This window comes from Gymnodraco acuticeps, unplaced genomic scaffold (assembly GCF_902827175.1).
Source record: "Gymnodraco acuticeps unplaced genomic scaffold, fGymAcu1.1, whole genome shotgun sequence".
In the NCBI taxonomy this organism is placed as follows: Eukaryota; Metazoa; Chordata; class Actinopteri; order Perciformes; family Bathydraconidae; genus Gymnodraco; species Gymnodraco acuticeps.
The window spans coordinates 17323-41707 of record NW_022990125.1 but is presented as its reverse complement, the minus strand read 5'-3'; the positions used below and the strand labels follow the sequence as shown (position 1 = coordinate 41707).

General features: G+C 40.8%; 1 pseudogene; it reads left to right on the top strand.

Moving 5' to 3' along the window:
• Positions 1 to 24385, top strand: part of LOC117546440 — a 58139-nt pseudogene that overhangs the window by 16481 nt on the left and 17273 nt on the right.

The following is a 24385-nucleotide window of genomic DNA, read 5'->3' as shown; positions in this document are numbered from 1 at the left end:
TCAGGTCTTGTACTTGAGTGAAAGTAGAAGTACTCAGATCTTGTACCTAGTAAAAGTAGAAGTACCAGAGTGTAGGAATACTCTGTTACAGTAAAAGTCCTGCATTCAAAATGTTCCTCAAGTAAAAGTAGAAAAGTATTATCATCAAAATATAGTGAAAGTAGCGACAGTAAAAGTAGTCATTGTGCAGATTGGTCCATTTCAGAATAATATATATGATATGTTTTATAATGATTGATCATGAAAGTATTCTCAAAGCTGGTAAAGGTGCAGCTAGTCTGAATGACTTTGTATACTGCAGGGTTGCTTGTGGATTTACTCCAGGTGGAACTAAAGTCTGATTTAACACTTGGTTAGATTTCACATCATTCATCCAGATCTGTGAAGTAACTAAAGGGATTAAATACATGTAGTGGAGGAAAAGTATACCATGTACCTCTGAATTGTAGAGGAGAAGAAGAACAAAGTAGCAAAACATTGAAATACTTAATAAAGTACAAGTATCTCAAAATTGTACCCAAGTATAGTACTTGAGTTTATGAATTTAGTTACTTTACACCAGTGGCTATAAAGATAGAAAGACTAAGCCTTGCACAGAGGCATGACAATACATTTTCAAAATGCTCAACAGTGCTGCCAAAATGATAAACTGACTGCTACACAATTAAAATAAATACTTTTATATATTTCTATTAGATGTGACTCTTTAGCGTTTCTGTTATTATTACCTGCTGCTTTAGTTGTTCTGACTGCTAAAATCCTGTTATTCCTTACTTTAAAGCCCATATTCCATGGGGTCGGGGGGCTCGGATTCTTGTCACCTTTTTCATACCTGATGAGTTTGCATCCCTGACTACAGTTGCTTCAGCGTGTAGAAGCTAGTAAGCCTACTATTTGATTTGTTTTAGATAGGCACAACATGTTTCATATGCAGACCTTATGTTCCTGTTCCATGTTAAAATAAACAATTTTCAGTGGTAATTTTTTTTTGGTCATGGAAAATGAGGTAAAGGTCATGGAAAAGTCATTGAAAATCATTGGTGAAAAAGTGTATGAACCCTGAGTTATATAAGATCTATTACCCTTTCATGTGGCGCTGCATAGGACAACGCTTTTATCACTTTGGGGTTTGTGTATGAGCAAAGGAAGAGAAAGGGAAGTTACACAAGCTTGTGACACAGTCGTAGAAACGCAGTTTTTACTGTTAATGTTGTCCCTGATTAATGAACGAAGGAAAGTAAGCGGTGTTCTATGAACTTCTGACTGTAGCCTTAACACTTTGTTATGTAATTGAATAGTTGATCGACAGAAATATACTCGGCAGGGCGGCCGTATAGCTCAATTGGTAGAACTGGCGGACCCAGGTTTGCATCCGGCCTGGGACACTTTGCCATGTGATATCCTCTCTTTATCCCCCTTTCAAAAGCATGGGTTGCCTTAAAAAATCTTTTAAAGGAAAGTCCGGATCATATATATGAAAACATTTCATTTAATCGTTTATTTGGCAGGGACAATGCACAATAATGAACACTGAAAACATTAAAATGTGTCAAGCGTAACAGTGCCAGATTTAATTTTGAGCTAATTTTCATCCGCAGTCCCTCACATAAAACATTTAAGAAAATTACATTTTACAAACATAGCAAAAACAAAATACATGATATGCAAAAAGTGCAAAAGAGCAAGAGCAGCATACACAAGTATTTATGACATGGCAGTACAATATAGCAGCTACGACATATAAAGTGCAAGAGAAGATGCAAGAGCTACATCAAGTGCAAGAGGAGATACCCCTGTATTAAAGTGCAGTTAGCGGTGATTGCACGTCTGTTTTGTTTCTCAACCATTCTTTGAGTTGACCTTTAAAGCTATTGAGAGTGGGACAATCCCGTATTTCAGTTGGGAGGCTATTCCAGAATGAGCTGCCTTTAATGGAGAGGACATTTTGTCCAAAAGTGGTCCGTCTACGGTGGACTTCACAGTCTCCTCTGGTTTCTGACCATGGCAGTCCATGTACACATTTATTAAAAAAACACATACTTTTAAAAGACTTCAAATTGTCAAAACTCAAGAAATTGTGTTTTTCAAGGATGGTACAGTGGTGGTATGAATTTGGCTTTCTGTCAAAAACCTTGATAGCTCTCTTGTACAGCTGTTCTATTGGTTTCAGGTTTGTGGCACAAGCAAACGACCAGTTTGTAAAACAGTATTAAATGTGGGATAGAATCATACAGTGGAGGTATGACTTTGCAGCATTGACAGTTAAGAAAGGTCTAATTTGCAAGTTGAATTTAATGGTATTGGATACTTTCTTAATATGTTTCTTAAAAGTCAAGTTCGAGTCCATTATGACTCCAAGTCAAGATACTGGAAGTGGGAGACTAGTTCTATTTCCGCTCCGTTTAAAAACACGTTGGATCCTTCGATTTTGACTGGTCGTTTACTGAACATCATGCATACTGTTTTTTTACGTTTAACTGTAAGCAAATGTTGTTCAGCCAGTGTTGAACCTTGTCCAAAGCTTTTGAGAGATGAGATCATTTCAGTGTTCTTCCCATGTATAAAGATGACCACATCATCGGCATACATTTGCACATTCAACTCAGGACATACATTAGGCAAGTCATTAATGTACAGAGAAAACAGTAATGGTCCAAGAATGGAACCTTGTGGAACCCCAACAAGGTAGGGGGATTTGGTACCGTTGACCAAAACACACTGTTTTCTGTTCGATAAGTAAGACCAATATATAGAAATTGCCGAAAAATTGAAATGAGTCAAATTTCTAAGGAGCACTTGGTGGTCAACAGTGTCAAAAGCCTTCCTGAGATCAAGGAAGACAGCACCTACATATGGGCTCGTGTCCAACATACATTTAACCTTTTCCACAAAGACACAATTAGCTGTCTCAGTGGAGTGGTGAGAACGAAAACCAAACTGCATTGGGTGGAGTGGAGCGAAGCCTTTGTCTAAATGTTTGGTGATTCGTTTTGACACCCATTTCTCAGCTATCTTAGAGACACAGGGGAAGATGCTGATAGGTCTATAATTTTTACGGTTACCTTTCGCACCTTCAATTATATTGATGAAGAAGTTCGCTTTGGCCTGTCTTATTGTTTGTGTTACCTTGTTACGAGCATGAGTGAATTTCTGTCTATCAGTGGGTAGTCTGGATTTCAAGCTCTGCTTTAATAGTTGGTCTCTAGATTTAATTAAATTCCTGCATTGTAGATTCAGCCAGGGAAGATGATGTTCCTTCCTGTCCCTAAGGCACCCTCTCCTTGAGAAGGAAGACATTGTATCATTAATTTGAGATATAAACAGATTACTGTTTTCACCAATGTCTTCAGAGGACAGAGTGTCCCCCCAATCAATCATTTTCACTGCATCCATAAAACGTTGTTGCAGGTTTTTGGGGATGAAGCGAGAACCCAAGGCAGGGGTTTTAGCTGTAGCCATCAACCTTTTTTTTGTGAGTTTCCTGGTAAAAAGAATACGATTATGGTCAGAAAGACCAGTCAGGAACTATTCTGAACTATTCTGTCAGCTTTATTAGTAAATAATAAATCTATCATAGTCTTAGAGGTTTTGGTTATTCTAGTCGGTTGATCTATTAGTTGTATTAAGTTGTGTTTATCCGTGATCCGTTTTAAGTTCTTTCTATTTTGTTTGTCATTCCAGTTTATGTTAAAGTCTCCTGAAAATGATTAGCTCTTTGTTGGAGTCACAGCAATTCAGCATGAGTTTTACCTGGTCATAGAAATCCACCTTAGCGGTGGGTTGTCGAAATAGGCAAATCATGGTGAGGGACATTTCCTCAGATATAGTGCGAATTTAAATGTCCACTGAATAGTCCCTTCGGCATTTTTGTGTAACAGTGTTTTTTAAATACCGGATTTCTAGGCTTTACCTCGGTGCTGTTGTTGACAGTGGAGCAGACAGAGCTAGCTGTTGGTTTGTGGTTCTCTGTTGCTAGGCTGCTAGCCATCGGCGTGGACCCACAGTCCTCCGGCAGAGCTAGTTGTTCAGCTAGCTTGCCTCGTCTGAAGCCAGCCGGCGATACGTGGATCTCCGCTGCTATGCCTTTAGCCCTCGGTGCGGGCCCCCAGTCCTCCGATTGTGTGGAGATGGATCCTGCTGCTAGGCCAGTAGCCGTCAGCGCGAGACCACAGACACCCGCTAGCCCCCGGCGCGAAAGCCCTAATGCAGGGGTTCTCAAAGTGCGGCCCGCGGGCCAATGGCGGCCCTCGGAAATGTTTCTGGCGGCCCGCGATAGTTAATGTGACACGCTGAAATGCATGCGTTATATTTTAATCCTCCATGGTTGTATCTAGTAAGAATTAGAATGGAATTTAACCCTCTGGAGGTGCGCATAATTTTACGTAATTAATCATATATTTTCGATTATAAGGAGTAGAAACATGATTCAGATATCCGCGGAATCGCTGGAAGAGTAGCTTTCCAGTGGTATATCCTGTGAGACTGTAACCAGGGCACAGCAGCCAATATGGCCGCTCAAAGCAGCTTGACTTTACACTGTGTGGGATTGGTGGATTTGTGTGTCCATCAAGGAAATCTCGGCCGGCAGCCATCATGGTCTGAAATGACCAATGGACATCGAGAAATCACTAAGGGCCTACCCACCAAGTAAAAAAAACATAAACCACCTGTCTCCCATCAGTTTACGTCTGTGAGGAGAGAGAGAGAGACAGAGAAAATGGCTAAAAAAAACTTTACAGTTGCCGACTTCGCTAGAGATTTTTTTCGCTAGCAGCAATGAAGATAGAGCCTCAGAACCTGAAGTCTTCGACTCTTCTGAAGAAGAAGAATACAAAGACAACAACAAGGATCCATTTGGACATGGGTAAGTGTAAATATTATAGTAATGGTGTACTGGCAATGTGTGGGGAATACCGCAAAAATGAACAATAGGTTTATTGATATATATTTCATGTCATGAACTTTTTATTGGGACAAAATAGACTCTCCATTAGCAAACGTTTACTCTGTGTTAACGTTATTTTGGTGTGTAAAAGTGAGATTACATGTGTAGATGATTAAATTAATCATTTATTCATCCCACAACGGAGACATTTAGAAGTGGCTATAGACATGTTTTTGCCATCGATTATTTTATCATAATGTTCTGTACAGATGAGACTGTCATAGATTTATTTATATGTGTGCCTGTTATTATTTTACCGTCCTGTACAGATGAGACTTTGTAATCAGATGTAGCCTATGTATATGTGTGTCTGTGATTTTATACTGAATGTAAAGTAACTGGAAATACCTGTGTGCGAGAGAGAGAGAGAGAGATCGAGAGAGACTCCTTCTGCAACCTCCCAAACTTTATTTGTATGTGTGCATTGTTATTTGTGCTTGAGCAACATTTTACTTGAACTTTATTTCAATGAAATTAGTTGTAATTATTGTCCTACACAGGCGGCGTTTATCCAGCAGCGACAACATCCATCTGTGCCGGCCCCCAGGTCAAGATCTACTGTGGCTCAAGGGCCTTCACCAGAGTCATCACCACCAAGGACCAGCAGACCAGCATCACTACAGCTGCCTCCCCCTCCATCTGCGGCTGCCACCAGGTCAAAATACACCTCAGCAAAAAGGCTCCACCACAGCCATCACCTTCAACCCAGCCAGCAAGGAGGTCTCGTGGAGGTCTCGTATAGCACTTGTACACCCCACCTACACGGCAGCCCATGCACCATCACCCCATCTTCACAGCAGCCAGACCCACTGTCTTGGAAGACAGACAAAGACCTTGACACTGTCTTGACATTTATAATGAATAGTTGGTTGAAAGTTCTGATGTTCAATATTGTAAATAGTGAGATTTTCCAGTTTCTTATATTTATATAAATAGTTGGTTGAAAAAAACATATTTATAATAAATTGTTGGTTGAAAAAAAAAAGGTTGAATGCTCAATTTGTATTTGTACACATCACATGAACCTTGGTATGTAATATGAAGTTATTATTCAGTCCTAATGTATCTCAGTCCCTGCTGTGGTGAAAGTAGAGTGATAAACACCTATTTTACTCAAAATTTGAATTTAATTTTTTTCATTTTAGACATGAATAACACATTTATATACAGTGTAATTCAAATATTTCACTGCTTTTGTGATCCTAAGACTTTGGTAACCAAATCTAAAACACCAAAACAATTCGATCACATGAGTACATTTGTGTTTTCACAAGAGTTTTGAAGATTTTCCAAAAATCAGATGTCACATTTTAAGCTTTTGAGCTACTTATCTCATCAAACAGTGCTCTAAGGTGAGCAATATGCATATATAGCAAGACCAGAGGTTGTCCTGAACATTTTGATATTTAACACATGGGGTGCCATGTTAGTTAAGAATGTTAAAACTGCGCCCCCTGGGTTGTCATTCCTAAATTATGAATGACAGCTTGTGGAAAGTTTGCTAGACTACTGGTTGCATGGCAACTAGGCATCTCGCGAGTTGCGGTAATTGGTTAGTACAATAAAGAAAGGATTTGTTTTGGAATTATTTTGTGTTCCGTTTTTTCTTGGGCGGCCCTCAATCCAATATTGGGTACCTAAATTGGCCCTCACTCATCAAAACTTTGAGAAACCCTGCCCTAAAGGCTCTCAACTATGACTTCTTTAATAGTGATTGCTTGTGAATTGAATATAAAGTTAAGCTCCCTCCACCGTTACACTTATTTTAGATAACTCTGGATGCTTCACGTCACACAATATTTAACCATATAATCGTAATGGTTTGCTCTGTTAAAATATATCTTTAAAGCACCTTAATTAGTTTCACATGCTGTGCAGCCAGTAACGGTTTAAGCCAAAGCCAAGGCTACATTCCATGACCATGAAGACCAATCTGGCCCACAGTGGTTGCTGTGGCTCTTCCCACCATCACTACTTGCCCCGTATAATCTCCTGCTGCCCCTCCCCCCGTAACTGGAGCTTTAGTCCTGAGGCCCTGCCAGGTGGCACCACACTGACACTTGACGATTACCCTGCCTTCGCACACGCACACGCACGCACGCACACACACACACACACACACACACACACACACACACACACACACACACACATATTGGGCCACCGCACGTGTGTGAGAATGTCGAGTGTGGTGAAGCAGGCATTTTAACCGGCATTAGCAGAGGGCAGCAACCTGAAATGTTTGGGCATATCTGTTTGTCTCTCACAAGTGTCTCAATCAGCACTGCATGATTTGTCAGTCAACATTTTCTTTTGTCCATAATGCTTTTTTTATTAAACACTTTTTAGGATATCAGTACTGTGTGCCGGGCGTTTGTAAAAGTATACTCCCTATGTTGTGGTGATATGATGTGGAACAGAGGCAGGATAATTTCCATGGCACATTAATTTCCCCGTAGAAACATTTCCTATATTTTTTTCTTATTTCAGAAAATATAAATCAAATTTTTATATATCATGGAGACCTAATTTCAACATACCATTAAGAGCTGCAGCGGATATTATGAAAACTGAACAGCTGAAAACTAGCTTGCCTCACTCATAAAATGATGTGCAGTGACGTACTAATGTACACATTTTCAGTTTTTCAGACATTAAGATCTCTTAGAGCAGGGGTTCTCAAAGTTTTGATGAGTGAGGGCCAATTTAGGTACCCAATATTGGATTGAGGGCCACCCAAGAAAAAACGGAACACAAAATAATTCCAAAACAAATCCTTTCTTTATTGTACTAACCAATTACCGCAACTCGCGAGATGCCTAGTTGCCATGCAACCAGTAGTCTAGCAAACTTTCCACAAGCTGTCATTCATAATTTAGGAATGACAACCCAGGGGGCGCAGTTTTACCATTCTTAACCCTCTGGAGTCTTAAGGGTATTAAAGGTGTTTTCTTAAATCACCTTTTTAAATGTATTTCTTCTAACATGGCACCCCATGTGTTACATATCAAAATGTTCAGGACAATCTCTGGTCTTGCTATATATGCATATTACTCACCTTGGAGCACTGTTTGATGAGATAAGTAGCTCAAAAGCTTAAAATTTGACATCCGATTTTCGGAAAATCTTCAAAACTCTTGTGAAAACACAAATTTACTCATGTGATCGAATTGTTTTGGTGTTTTAGATTTGGTTACCAAAGTCCTAGGATCACAAAAGCAGTGAAATATTTGAATTACACTGTATATAAAACACACACACACACACATATATGATTTCTCGATGTCCATTGGTCATTTCAGACCATGATGGCTGGCGGCCGAGATTTCCTTGACGGACACACAAATCCACCAATCCCACACAGTGTAAAGTCAAGCTGCTTTGAGCGGCCATATTGGCTGCTGTGCCCTGGTTACAGTCTCACAGGAGATACCGCTGGAAACCTACTCTTCCAGCGATTCCGCGGATATCTGAATCATGTTTCTACTCCTTATAATCGAAAATATATGATTAATTACGTAAAATTATGCGCACCGACTCCAGAGGGATTCCATTCTAATTCTTACTAGATACAACCATGGAGGATTAAAATATAACGCATGCATTTCAGCGTGTCACATTAACTATCGCGGGCCGCCAGAAACATTTCCGAGGGCTGCCATTGGCCCGCGGGCCACACTTTGAGAACCCCTGTCTTAGAGGATACAAACCAGACCAGAGTTCTTCTGCTGTTTTCACTCCGTCTTATCTCTGATCAAAAATATAACCCTAACTCCAAAATAACTGTAATCGACAATTTCTAATAGCAAAGTATAACGTGATAATGTAAAAGGAGATGCATTGCCTACAGATTATTATCAAACAACCTTTTTTTGGTTCACCCTGATCAGTCTCTTAATATTATTTTCAGCCAGCAGCAGGCAGCTGTTTTCAGTGAAAAAACATCCTGTACCCTACTTGCTCAGCAGTTGAACACAGTTAGTCCCAACTTTTTTAAATGTAGGAATGCATGATCGTCCACAACCACATTGTGAAAAAAACAACACATATATCAAAACTGCACTTTATATATAAAAAAAGAAAACGTAAACAAGATTTATTTGCATGCTGTGTTCCATCATCTTTGGCAGCAGTTAATCTTGTCATATTTTTTAATGAGATTAAACTCATCCTAGATTATTCTACCACTATAGGCAGGAGGTAAACTTAATCCCTTCAATTGGCTGACAAAGCTACACACACTAAAATAAAGAATTCACCTAAATATTGTGCTATCATTGGACCTATACATTTCACTTGAGCTGCTTCATCAGGGAGTGCAGCTTCTCGCAGCTTTACCACCACGTTTCTGAGGCGCAGCTTCATCTCCCTGCCTCTGCATCTGACAACAGCTCTGATCTGTCCTGGCTGGGAGGTGCGCGAGGCGCGCGCTGCGCTCCTCACTAATGGATGAACCATGTTCTGTGAAACAGCAGTGCAACGTTAGAGCCTGCAGAGCTGCTGCATACTCCTTCTACTCCAGGTCCTATTCATAGCTCCATGACCTATCTGACATGGGCTCCAGCCAGGTTTTATGTCCGCCGCGATGACGTGCCCTTCTACTTCTGAAGTGGGATTTGGTCTAGGTTGCGTTTGTTGTTGTGCCGTTTCTCAGGGCAGCAGGTAAGGTCGCTGATCTTAGAGCCCTGGATGCAGCAACTTAAGAGGAGCGTTTCCTTCTGACTGGCAGACGGAGGTGGAAGCCGAGGGGGTCATGCGAAAGAAGGCACCCTAGGCACTTGGCGGCAGCTGAGGGACATGCGCCTGTGTGCCTACATGCCTTAAGCACGGGACTCTCATCTGACTCTTTCTCTCTGACACACACACACACACACACACACACACACACACACACACACACACACACACACACACACACACACACACACACACACACACACACACACACACACACACACACACACACACACACACACACACACACACACACACACACACACACACACACACACACACACAGTCAGATATCCAGACAACCATAGCATAGGAGTTAAGACTGTAACACACTGCACCTACAAGAAAAGATTTAGGTTTACTTTGTAATATGATTACTTTCCAACACACACAGCCAGTTTTCTCAATTTCCCCTCAAACTAGCCCCATGCAGCCGCAAAAAAAAAGGTACATTCCAATTCAAGACATATAAACAGGAATGTAGGACAGGTCTGTTGGGCAAGGTTTCCAGCCAATCACAGCGCTTGTTTGTTGGCAGTGATCTCTGGACAGGGGCTGCCAGAGGTTGCTGAATGGGCTTGTAATTCATCATGATGAGAGATAGGTGTGTGTGTGTTTATGTGTGTATGTTTGTCTGTGTGTGTGTGTGTGTGTGTGTGTCTACTGTATGTGTGTGTGATGTTTGAGATTCACCTGCAATGCAGTAGCAGTTATCTGGCCTGGTTTCGCCCAGCAAGCTTTGTGCCAATGTCAAATAACCAGGACAGATGTAGTCAACTCAGTGTACTGCACATTCAATCTTAAGCATTATTATAAAGTCAAATCTCATTATCTGTTATTATTACACATAAGTAAATCCTGATTTGGTAATCATTCTTTCTTTTTTTGCTGCTAAAACTGAAAGTTATAGACCAAAAAAAAAGAAAGTTCCCATAATTTAAAATGCCTTTTTTCCACTTGTTGCTTTTTCTACCGCTCCATTTATTTTCTTATTTCACTGAGTAAAAAGGACTTTATAACCTAGGCTTTCCACATTTTTTAAAAGTTTAAATACGAGGATTGCCTAAAATAGGCTTTGAGTTTTTCTTATTATTCTAATGCTTGATTCCCACTGAATGATTCCCCACCTGCCCATAGTCAATTTCAATTTTAAATTCAGAGGCAGCATAATGATACTATATCCCGCTCTGTCCTGCCTTTACTGTTTTAATGCAGATGACAACAGAAGGCAGCCTGATGACCTGATCACAATGCATTTCATACTCAACATTCCCCAACTGGCAAGGGCAATACTAATGTTGAGTCAGATGTTCTGAACAAAGGACGATTATATCTGGCTGTCTTTTTACATCTCCTTCCCTCGTGAGACTTGGGTCCTCACTGGTGACGATTAACCCAAATGCGTTCCTCTTCTCTCAGCTCCCTCAACACATAGATTCTAAAAGACATCACTAGATGCTGTCCTTGGGTTATCTCACTCAGTGAATTCTCAGTTCTTAATGTTCTTTTCTGCAAACTGTCACCTGCTGTCCTCTTATCCCCACTTCCCCTCCGGACCAGTCCTCATTATCCCTCCTGTTTCTCCCCTCTCCCCTTTTGGCATTTGTTATTTAGCCTACTCCATCACAAGTATAGGATCAGTATCTGGTTTTTAATTTTCACTTTTTCAAGATGTGATTTATAGAAAAACGATGTATACATGTCTATGCTATATGTACTGTAAGGGATAATATGCAGCAACCAGGGTGTTATTTTTTCAATAATAATAATCGTTGCACATTATCTTGTCTAAACCAACAACTTGACTCGCATATTAATCGAAAATGATTTTATTGTTTTGAAAACGATAGATAGAAACAATACTACTAACTGCGGCAACAACAACATAACTTAAAATCAACAGCAGCACTGATCAATGTTTACTGTAACTGTCCAAGTCTGTTCAGTTTCTTTTCCACTAACAAGTTATTTTCCACTAACATGCCGCTCTGTCCTTTAACCTCTTTTCTTCTCTCCCTTGATCCTCCTTAGCAACGGACGTTATTTTGCTTAGCGCTTTGTTATAGAGTATAAACAACCTCTGAAATGTCCGACTCGACCGATCAGATTCAAGTATTCAACTAAGCAGCGTAATCATTTACAATAATGATACCCCCAGACACATTTTACGACTTTTAAAGCATTTCAGTGTAGAAACCTTAATTGGATAAAACTAAAACTTGTTAGAGCAGCTTCTTCCAACCCATCTTAAGAAATCCTTGACCCAGTTGTTGCTTACTTTGGTGGTTATCCTTCACTTTAATCAGAAAGGACAAGCAAGAAAAACAGGGACTTGATACGACAAACATACTGTAAAGACGCTTCACTGCTACCTTCACGGCTATAACGTTACTACTGACCTCGTACTCTACGTTGTTACCTTAACGCGGGTTGCGGGGTTTACAATACGCTAACAGAGTAACAATATGCAAGGCAGACATGCAGCTGACAACTTGGCAGCTAAACTACATTTGACTAGGAAAGTAGCTGCATGTTGTCACGTCAATCCACTCAAAATACATCTCCCGGGCAGGTGAATTGGGGACCTTGTTGCCTTTTTTCTTGCCTTTACTACAGCTGGATTTTATATGAAACTGTTTGTGCTTTGGTTTATAGGTGCAGCTACGGCTTGTTCGGCACTTTGATCACAGCCCCCCCAGCCTACAAGACATTTATCTTGACGGTTAACCGTGAATTATCCGTTAATGAGGGTTGGCTATTAGCCAGAACATACAACACTAGTTGCAAACACTCGCTTTCTGCTCTCTTATATTTTCTCTAAACCGAAAATCCCAAAATAATATCAGAAACATTCAATATCATTTTGATGCATGAGGCTCCTTGTTGCCCTTAAATCAATATTTAGCTCTACTCCTCCTCAGTCATGCAGTCCTACGCAGACCTGTAGGTAACAAAGGCCCAGTCCGGCCATCTGGTAGACTAAGCTAAGATGAACCATTGCGCTTACTCTGAGCCAATTCTGTACTTGCAAAGTAATGTCAGCAGATGCCACTGACAGAATGAAATGCGATGCTTCCACTTGTGACATGTTTTCAGTCTGGGAAAGCATGTGCTTGGTGCTTAGTGATTCAATTGTAAAGATGTGGTCCTTTTTGGACAAAAGCACTATTTGGGGCCATCATTTAAACATCTTATTCCATCATGTATTTAGATTAAACTGCTGCCCTCCCATTAGAGGTGTCTGAAATGCAGTTTGTAACAAAGAAACAAACCAATACAAAAGCCTCTCCATAGCCTCCTCCCATAACAAGATTAAAAATGTAAGAACAAATCAATAACGTAAGAGAAAATAAATCAAGTAACAGTCGGTGATGGTGGTCGGTGAAAAAACAGCAGCAATCGGCAATCTCTTATTCTTTAAACAGAAATGGAGTAACCAAGCTTTATGCATATTAATCGGCCCTTTTCTTTCCTCCCTCCTTCCTCCTCCTCTGTCCCCATTTTACACTCCTCCACTCCTTTCTCCGCCTCGCTCCTCTGTTCTTCTGTGACTGTAATCACTGGGCTTACACTTCACTGTCACTGCTCAATGCCAGCGTGAACATGTGCGCTTCTGTGTTGCTAGTTTATTTGTGTGCATGCATGTACGGTATGTGTATGTGTACATTTGTCTGTTTTTAAGCCCATGCAACTTGTAGATGAGTCGGGATGAACATGTATTTATTCCTATGTTACTGATCTCTGCTCTGCATGTCAGCAAGTACGGGTGTGTGACGTGTGTGTGGGCTAAGATCATGGCTGGCTATGATCTAAACACATGCATCATTTTCATATGAGACATCTGACTCACAACGAATAATAAAATAATAATGTTGGAACGTTAACTTATTTGCTTATTTGTATTTTTTAGAAGGAATGTTAAAGTATGTAGGTCACCGGGAACATCTTTTTAGCATGGTACAGTGTGTTTAAAATAGTTTAAAAAGTGAAAAGTATCAATTAAAATGTGTTTTGCAAAAAAATGTTTGTCCATCTCCTGGTTTTTCTATGAATCTAACCTCTAGCAGTGCTGTGAAGAATTTTTGTATAAGTGTATAAATATTTTTCTTTCACAACAACGCACATGTACCTACGCACATGCGGGATATGCAATCTCACATGGTTTTACACTACTCCAGTAACCTAGATAAGGCAGTTACATGCAAACAAATTCAGGGTTTCTCAATTTCAATACATGGATTTAATGACTGTCTTACTTTTATTTGATTGTGTACATGCAGTAGTTCAATATGTGTGTCACAACAGAGGATTTCTTGAATCCATCTTTGATATGCATATGCCAGTGTTTAGACATTTTGTCCCATGTTGTCTGCCACAATGACTAGAAAAACAAATGATGTTTTTCCAAGTCACATTTAAGAATGAAGCCTAATGATTTCCCTTTCTCTGTCTTTTTATCTCTGTGTCCCTTTAGATCACCAAAAGTTGGAAAGAGAAGCTCGGATTTGTCGCCTGTTGAAACACTCCAACATTGGTGAGGACGTGTCTCTCTTTTCTTGCACCTGTTCCCACAAACATCTAATCAAACCCATATATTACCGTTTACCTTAAAGTAAACAAGCAAAGCCAGGGGCAATTAAAAATAAAGTATATAGTGTTCAAACTGTACTCACACAATTAAAAGATGAAGAGACATTCATTCATCTGTCAATCGTTTTGTATTCCTCCTACAGTTCGTCTTCATGACAGTATATCAGAGGAGGGCTTCCACTACCTCCTGTTTGACTTGTAAGTCGGCCTCTCTCATCTCCTCTCTTTTCCTTTCCTCTTTACTTTTTGTTATCCTCTCCTCTCAGCTTGCTCATCTTCTGCCCCCTTTCCTCCTTCCTCCTCCACCCTGATTCCCCACCTTTGCCTCAAAACACAATTATATAAGTCTCTCTGTTGCATATCTCCCCCCCCCACCACCACACACGCCCTCCACATCCATCTCTTGGCACATCCTCTAGTTTCCATGGTAACAATGTGTTAAGGGGGAGGATTGGGGGAAGGGGGGTGCTGCATTAATACCCCCCCTCCTCCTAACAATCAACGCATCCTATTATTAATGTGTGTGTGTGTGTGTGTGTGTGTGTGTGTGCAGGGTGACCGGAGGTGAACTGTTTGAGGACATCGTAGCCAGAGAGTATTACAGCGAGGCTGACGCAAGGTAGGATTACGGCCGTGTGTGTGTTTGTGTGCGTGTGTGTCTTCCTTGACCTACAATGTTCTCTGTCTTCTGTTGTCTTCTCGTCTTTTTTTTTTCAATGTTGACTTATTTCTCCTTTTCTTTTCTGACTGCTTTACTCTTTCTGTACTCTTCGCTATTCTTCTTCTAGCTTTCCTTTTTACTTGTTCTCCCGTTTCCTGCTCCGCACATCCCTACTCTGAATGTGTTTTTTTGTTTCATTCCTTTTGTTTTCCCTCTTTGCGTCTCTTATTTTAACTGTCATCTTTTGCTTCTGTTGCCTTTCTGCGCCCTTTTTCCTTTCCACTTTACCTCTTGTTTCTCCTTCTCCTCTTTTCACTATTCTTTCTGTCCTTAGCTTTTTTCTTTATGTCAATGCCAAAGTACTCTCACATCGACACAGCAGCGAACCTAATGCCCAATCCAAGGTTTGACCAATTTGGCTTTTTCTATAAATCAGCGAAAAATCATCCAGGTGCGGTCAATGTAGATTTCGGCCAAATTTCAAAATAATTGAATGGAAGTTAAGAATCTGAGTTAGTGCCTCGTTCAATTTGAAAGTGCATCACAACTTTCATTATTTCCTTACATCTTGTAGTGAGAATTGTCATGAGTTTATATTTTTGTAAAATGTGCTACAGCAAGAATCACTGCTAAAATTAAGTAGGGTTCTGATTTGAACAAGGTTTCAAAATGCTGTTTTCGAACTCTTTATCCCAAGTATGTATCTATCAAGAAAAAAAGTTATTGGAGCATTTTACAGAAAACTCTAAAACCCTACTGTATCACTATGTGGACAGTTTCAACATATCTTTCTCTTTTCTTAATGTTCATTCAGCTCTTTTCTTTCCTTTCTCTTTCACCCTCCACCACCACACATGCTTCTAACATCACTCCCACCACTTTGGTCTTATCAACACACACAGTTCACTTCAACCAAGAGGAAATCGAGTAGTGTGGGGGGGGTGGATGTACAGACAATAGACTGAGAGAAGAGTGAGAGAGATACTTGACAGTGTGGGTGTAAGTCCATTCAGCAACATAACAAAGACACTGAATAGTCTGGTAGTGCTGAGGCCGACGGCACAGTAAATGGTCTTTAAAGGTCCCATGTCATGGCCATTTCCACTGATCATAATTCCATTGTTGAGGTATACTAGAATAGATTTACATTGTTTAATGTTCCAAAATCACATTGGTTTCTCATACAGCATCTCTGTAAAGTCTGTGTATTCAGCAGTATTCACTCTCTCCACTAAACGGCTTGTTGCAGCTCTTGCCCCCCCCCCCTCCCTGTGAGCCCAGTGTGCTCCGATTGGTCGGGACCAGTCGGGATGTTGTGAATCGCGCTGAGCTCCGTGGAGGTGTGATTTCCTTGTTTAGCGATACACAGCGAAACACAGCTGAGCACACACAAAGTCACAGCCGAAGTAAAAACAATAGGTGTGGCTTGATATTGAGTAAGAAAAAGGTTGATAAACGCTGTGAGAATGGGTCTGCGGAGAGAATTTCGCTGTGATCCCAACTGTCTGTTATCAGCCTGCAGCCAGGGAGGAGAAATCAGCAGAGCTGCTTGCACTGAGTGTGTGAGGAAGTCCGTGGATTGGTCAATTTGGACCAATCAGCGGGGGCTTAACGTAACGGCTCCGCGGACGTAACGTAACGGCTCCACGGATTGGTCCATTTCGTTCCGGGGACGACATGACATCATGATGTACCCGGAAGAATCAAATGGACAGTGACGTATCTCCAACGAGGGGTTTTGGGGAGGTATTTTCTGTGTTAGAGTTTTACTCGCTACATGGTGTACTTTGAGGGTTTTGACTCTGCAGACCATTTACATGCATAAAAACCTTCATAACACACAAGGGGACGGGTAATAACTGGAAAAGCATGACATGTCACCTTTAACTCTTGTCTCTAATCCAAAGCAGTTTCACTTTTAACTTCACAATGAGAGAACTTTGGTAATTTAAGCAAAGTGGTGTCTATAACTGGCATTTTTAACCAGTTTGTATTTAAAATGTCTAAAATGCTTTGAGTGAAGCCTTACATATCAGCATTTGAATATGATTAGTTTCTGGTTTTGTCCAGACTTTTATATTCTTGGGTAAAAAGTGATCCCAAGCCAGGGTTGTACATTTGAGCTGTGGAGCACAATTTAGTCCAAAAACTACATTTGTCTAATTATTCTGTTCCATTAAATACAATCGGAATACCTTTATTAGTCCCACAGAGGGGAAATGTACATTGTTACAGCAAAAGTTAAGATAGAGACACACAAATACAAATAGAACACTATTAGAAAAAATATAAAATGAAAATAAAAGGATCATTTATTCAGCTGTACAAGCTACATTCGAAGTAGATTATTTATCAAATTGCACATAAGTGTTATTGCACAACAGTGGTTTCGTAGTCTTGTTTGTTATATTATTACTATTATACAAATTAGTCGTACCGCTCGTGCTCTTCTTTTGTCAGCTTGCTATAAATCGAATGCAAAAGTTTTGATTAATAGTATCTATCTTTTTCTGTACCTCTATGTCCTATTCAGAGGCACATTGCCTCTTCAGAATCTATCCCTTTGTAGCTAAAATGTTCAATGATATAATTTTTTATTCTGAGAGTGGCAAGCTTTCCCTTAATTCAGTGTGTTACCCGGGGCACACCATCAAATCAGCAATATAGAATGATATAATCGCCAAGAAACAAACACCCAGGCAGCCACACAAGGCAAGGGTCATGGCGGTATAAAAAGAAAAACAGTTGGAGTTGATGTGGGGTATTTGTTTGGGTATTGAGTTTAATAATCAACATTCAATGTGTCTCCATAATTGTTGACGTCACCTTTTAAGTTAAAGGATTTCCATTAGCTGATTATCAGGGATTTTGGAGGGTTGTTTGTTTCCAAACTGAGTATTTCGTAGTCCTGAACAGCTTGCAGAAAAAGTGTCTCTTATCCTGATGCCAAGAGTCTCTGATGCCTTTGGTTTCAGACACGCATGCTTGATGGAGTATTCATGGGTTTTATTTAGAGTCTAGACAAGTTTCAATTTTTTGTAGCCACATTGTGATTTTATTTTGGAGAGCAGAGTTTTAGTATTTTGTCTCTGTACATGTACAGTGGGGCAAAAAAGTATTTAGTCAGCCACCAATTGTGCAAGTTCTCCCACTTAAAAAGATGAGGCCTGTAATTTTCATCCTAGGTACACTTCAATTATGAGAGACAGAATGGGGGGAAAGAATCCAGGAAATCACATTGTAGGATTTTTAATGAATTAATTGGTAAATTCCTCGGTAAAATAAGTATTTGGTCACCTACAAACAAACAAGATTTCTGGCTCTCACAGACCTGTAACTTCTTCTTTAAGAGCCTCCTCTGTCCTCCACTCGTTAACTGTATTAATGGCACTTGTTTGAACTCGTTATCAGTATAAAATACACCTGTCCACAACCTCAAACAGTCACACTCCAAACTCCACTATGGCCAAGACCAAAGAGCTGTCAAAAGACACCAGAAACAAAATTGTAGACCTGCAGCAGGCTGGGAAGACTGAATCTGCAATAGGTAAGCAGCTTGGTGTGAAGAAATCAACTGTGGGAGCAATTATTAGAAAATGGAAGACATACAAGACCACTGATAATCTCCCTCGATCTGGGGCTCCACGCAAGATCTCACCCCGTGGGGTCAAAATGATCACAAGAACGGTGAGCAAAAATCCCAGAACCACACGGGGGGACCTCGTCAATGACCTGCAGAGAGCTGGGACCAAAGTAACAAAGGCTACCATCAGTAACACACTACGCCGTCAGGGACTCAAATCCTGCAGCGCCAGACGTGTCCCCCTGCTTAAGCCAGTACATGTCCAGGCCCATCGGAAGTTTGTACACACAGTACATGTCCAAGCCCATCTGAAGCCCATCATGCTTTGGGGCTGTTTTTCTGCAAAGGGACCAGGACGACTGATCTGTGTAAAGGAAAGAATGAATGGGGCCATGTATCGTGAGATTTTGAGTGACAACCTCCTTCCATCAGCAAGGGCATTGAAGATGAAATCTGGCTGGGTCTTTCAGCATGACAATGATCCCAAACACACCGCCCGGGCAACGAAGGAGTGGCTTCGTAAGAAGCATTTCAAGGTCCTGGAGTGGCCTAGCCAGTCTCCAGATCACAACCCCATAGAAAATCTTTAGAGGGAGTTGAAAGTCCGTGTTGCCCAGCGACAGCCCCAAAACACCACTGCTCTAGAGGAGATCTGCATGGAGGAATGGGCCAAAATACCAGCAACAGTGTGTGAAAACCTTGTGAAGAGGTGATTTTCTGGATTTTTTTTTTGTTCTCATTCTGTCTCTCATAGTTGAAGAGTACCTAGAATGCAAATTACAGGCCTCTCATCTTTTTAAGTGGGAGAACTTGCACAATTGGTGGCTGACTAAATACTTTTTTGCCCCACGGTATGTGAGTGTGTGTAAGCTTGCCATGTACCTACCGTACGGCATGCTACAGCACTAACAACTAATCTAAACCCCATAATGATCGCTATCATTCCCAGCCACACTATAACCCTTTCTGTTTTCATTCTGCACACACACACACACACACACACAATGCATGCCAGTCATCCAGGCCAATCCTTCCCCCATCTCCCTACCTCACTCCCTTGGAAACGAGCAAGAACTGGGACTTTAATTAGCGACAGTAATTAGTGTCACACACACAGCACGAAACTGTGCTGCATCACACCTTGTTGCCCCCTGTCAGAGTTTCTCCTCAGAAGTGTTTGATTGGATGGGGGCCATTTTGAGTAGAAGGGAATTACACCTGCTGCGGAATCAAGGACTTTTCCCTAGGGAACAGACAGACTAAAACATAAAGTTAGTTACACTAGATGCTGCCATGGATCTGATTTTTTTTGTTTCAATGGGAGTATTTTTAAAAGATGTTCTCGTTGTCTGTACATACTTACATTTTCCTCCTATCATATTTTCACTGACAACCTCTCTACCTTGCTCGATCTTCATTGCGATTATTTTGTTATCAAACACAAGCTTGGACATGATTTATTTCATTAAAGTGAGTATTTTACCATTTAAAGGATACTCATACAGGGAGTGAAAGTGGCCTGAAGGTAGACTGGCTCTGTATTTGATTTCTCTGTCGAGTCACTGTTTTCCCTCTGACCTACAAAGAGTTCATAGACAGACCAAAGAGTCCTTTGGAATGACATCATCTTTTGGACAGTGGGATATTGAAGGCACACGAGGGAAACGAGACCAAACATTAATACATTAACGATAACAAATTACTACATCTATGTCATATATACATGACATGATATATGACATCTGCTCTCTTGGCTCTTGTTGAAAACCTGAACGATGAATAAGGAAGTGGTTGTACTTTATCCTATTGTGTTTTTAATGTATTATTTATTATTAATAAACTATAACATCTTGTGAAAAATGTAAAAGGATCCACCCTTCCATGATTTTCTTTTTAATTCTGAAGTTAAATAAATCGGCTGGCACTGTAATTAAGGGCAAAGGGCCTGCATGTCAAGCGGGTGAAGCTTTACTATCGTCTGTTGAGCAAAACGATGCTTTAAGTGAACCATCTGGTCAGTTACGTGAATGTGTTTGTTCACAGTTGCTTCCTTTACTTCTGAGCATTGAGCTTCCACTTTAAAGGTTTCTTACTTTCCTTTCGTCTCCGTTTGGACTGCAGTATGAAGTTGTAGGGTCCTAAAAATATAACATTACATTACATTGCATTTAGCTGACGCTTTTATCCAAAGCGACTTACAATAAGTGCGTTCGACCAAGAAGATACAACCTTGAAGAAAACAGAATCATATAAGTACATCAGGTTTCATAGAGCAAAACATTTCAAGTGCTACTCAACTGGCTTTAGATAAGCCAGTCCTTTATTAGTATATAAGTGCTCTGTTAGTAATTCTATCGCTCGAAGCTGGAGTCGAAAGAGATGAGTTTTCAGTCTGCTCCGGAAGATGTGTAAGCTATCTGCTGTCCTGATGTCAATGGGGAGATCATTCCACCATTTTGGAGCCAGGTAGCAAACCCACGTGGTTTTTGCTGATGGGAACTTGGGTCCCCCTCGCAGCGAGGGTGCAGCGAGTCGTTTGGCTGATGCAGAGCGTAGTGCACGCGCTGGGGACCTAGCATCGTGTGTGTTATATAGGTTTTTGTGCATGTAAATGGTCTGTAAGGGCTAAAAGCTCAACGTTCCCTCCAGAGGGACTTTATATAAAGATTAGAGTTTAAGATAAAAAAATAATACAGTCAATGCTTCCTCACAGGTTTAAGGCCTATAATTCGCATATACCTTTGGTTACATTTCATATTTTCCTCTGCATTTGTGTACTGAGCAAGCATGCACATACACAGTATACCTCTCTCTCAGTCCACCCACTAACTAGACACTGTGGGCGTGGATCCTGCAGGCTGCCCGTCTCTTTGCTATTAGTCACATATTGTGAACATTACAATCTCTCATTGCACCAAGCCTAAATGTTCACACACTCACAATAGAGGTACATGTATCCCTCGCTATGCACAGGGTGATGTGCTTTCCTTTCAGTGATGGAAAAATAGCCTGGCATCAGCCCACTAGTCGATTATGATTCAGTGTCATCCTATACGCGTTCTATTTATTTCATAAATGATGATCTCTCTCTGCTCTTCAAACGCATCCTATCTTCCCTCTCACCTTTTTTCTTTTGGTTTTTGTCCTCTCCTCTTACTCCTCTCCTCTCTTCCTTTGTCAGTGGTGATTTTTGTCTGGCAGATGTTTCTGCTGTGGCTGCTCTTGTTTTCTCATCATGTCTAAAAAGCAAAACCAAATGTTTTTGTCTCCTCCACCCGCATATACCCCCTCCCTTCCAACATCTCTATCTGCATCAATCGTACCTCACCTCTTCTTCTCCTTCTCATTTATTCTGAACAATGTCCCTTCTCCACTAATCCAACCAACTGCAAACCTCTGTTCTTTATCTTTGTCTCATTCACCTTGCATTGGCCGTCACTTCTGTTCACCTGGCATCCTATTTTTCTCCACCTTCACCCCCCCCTCCACCCCTCCTCCACTCTGTTTTGTCTTCACAGTCACTGTATCCATCAGATTCTAGACAGTGTCCATCACATTCACCAACATGACATAGGTGCACAGGGACCTGAAGGTTAGTATATGTGAGGAGCATCTGCATCCCGACTTCTTTCCCTCCTCCGTCCCTGTCCTTTCCTTTCCTCCTTAATTACTTCCTCCTCCCTCCCCTCCCCCTCCTCCGTCTCGTTTGTTCGTGTCGTGTCTAATGTCCCGCCTGTCCGACTTGTCTTCTTGTTATGCTACTTGTATTTCCTTTTTTGCTGTTTTATTGTTTGATATGTTATTATTTTAATTGAAGGATCCTGGCCTGATCCACCCGTCCCCCTGCTCCATATGCCCTCCGCCCATCATTTTCACTACATTATAACAAACTCCTGTTGCACTGACAACTAGATCAATCAATCAATGAGCCTTGTACACACACACACACACACACACACACACACACACACACACACACACACACACACACACACACACACACACACACACACACACACACACACACACACACACACACACACACACACACACACACACACACACACACACACACACACACAGGTGTAATACATATCCAGTGTTAACACATGCCCTTACAGCCATCAATTTCTCCCACCAGGCTAGTTAAAAGAAGCCACAGTTATATTTATTGTTGTCTTTATTGATTTCTTCTTTTTTGTTTTGTTCTCCCGCCTCCTCTCTTGCTCCGAGTTATTAATGTATTGTATTGATCTCTCTATTTTCAATACAGTCTAATATTAACATCAACAGTATCTTTATAGAGCTGTTTTTGAGAAGACAAACAAAGTGCGCTACCTATAAAACAAATCTTTTTATGGGAATATTATCTTATAAGCATCTCCGAGGTGTTTTTTGATGTATTGTTAAGCTTTATCTTTGGCCCTGAATTAACCTAAGAATAGATTTCTAGGATTTTAACTTTTCTCCATTCTTTAGACAGAATTACAGTAGCAGTTGGACACATTTTGATATCTGATTTTATTAAATATAACGTAGTGTATTGGTCACACTGATCTCGAAAGAAAGCATAAGTAAAATCTATGTTCAGCGACTACAGAATATAATAAAACCAACGTTCGAATGAGCTCTGAAGCATTTATGTAATTCTTTACTTTTAGTTGGCAGGTATTTGTATACGTATTATATGAGAGATAACTAATACTCACACAAAATCTGCAACCGCTACATCAGGTCATTTCACGATTTGTCACTGAACACATTTCACGTGTGTGCTGCTAATAATTCCGCACGTATAGAACAACCTCAGACAAACAGACTTTAAGAACTATAACACAGCTATGAGTTTGCTAAAAAATTTACAATTCAAGAAATATGATAGGTGCATTTTTTGTCATTCTGTCAAGTTTTTTCAAGAACATCAATGTTAAAAACGTTATCAAAAGTCCCATAGTGGCTGTGATCTGGAGACCTTATTATTCTGTTTCTCTTTGAAGGAAATACTGTAAAGCAACAAACTGAAACAGAAACAAACACTTTATATAGCAGATTGCATACTTACAAAGTAAAAACATGTATACACAGTGTGGATAAAAGCCTACTTGTTATATAGAGTGAACAGGAATACAACAGAATTTATCTTTTAAATATTGATTGCAGCATGGCCAACTTCCTTCCAACACACACACACACACACACACACACACACACCACACACACACACACACACACAATCACACACACACACACACACACACACACACACACACACACACACACACACACACAGGATTTCACCCCTGCTGGTTACAGAGCTCAACAGCTGACAAAGTGGGGGAAGGATAGACAACACACACACACACACTGATCTGCACTGCATACCTACACACAGGCACATGTGTGAGTGAGGGTGCAAGAGACCATACACTCCATTTCCATAGATGGAAGTCCCATTAGCCCCACTACATGCAACGTGACAAATACACACAACACACCACACCACACACACACCACACACCCACAACAACACACACACACACACACACACACACCCACACACACTGTAGACATGACCACTTGCCAAGTATATATTTATTGGTGAGACCTTTAGAAACCAAGAGCACAGGATTCTCAATTTATAGTCCTGAACTTTACAGCCATGCCAGTCTACATTTTCTCTCTCTTGCTCTCTCCTTTCTCTCATCTCTCTCTCTCTCTCTCCTCTCTCGCTCTCCTTTCTCTCTCGTGTGCTCTCCTCTCTCTCTCTCTCTCATCTCTCTCTCCTCCTCCTCTCTCTATCTCCTCTCCTCTCCTCTCTCTTTCTCTCTCTCTGCTCTCAGTCTCCTCCCTTCTCTCTCTCTCTCCTCTCTCC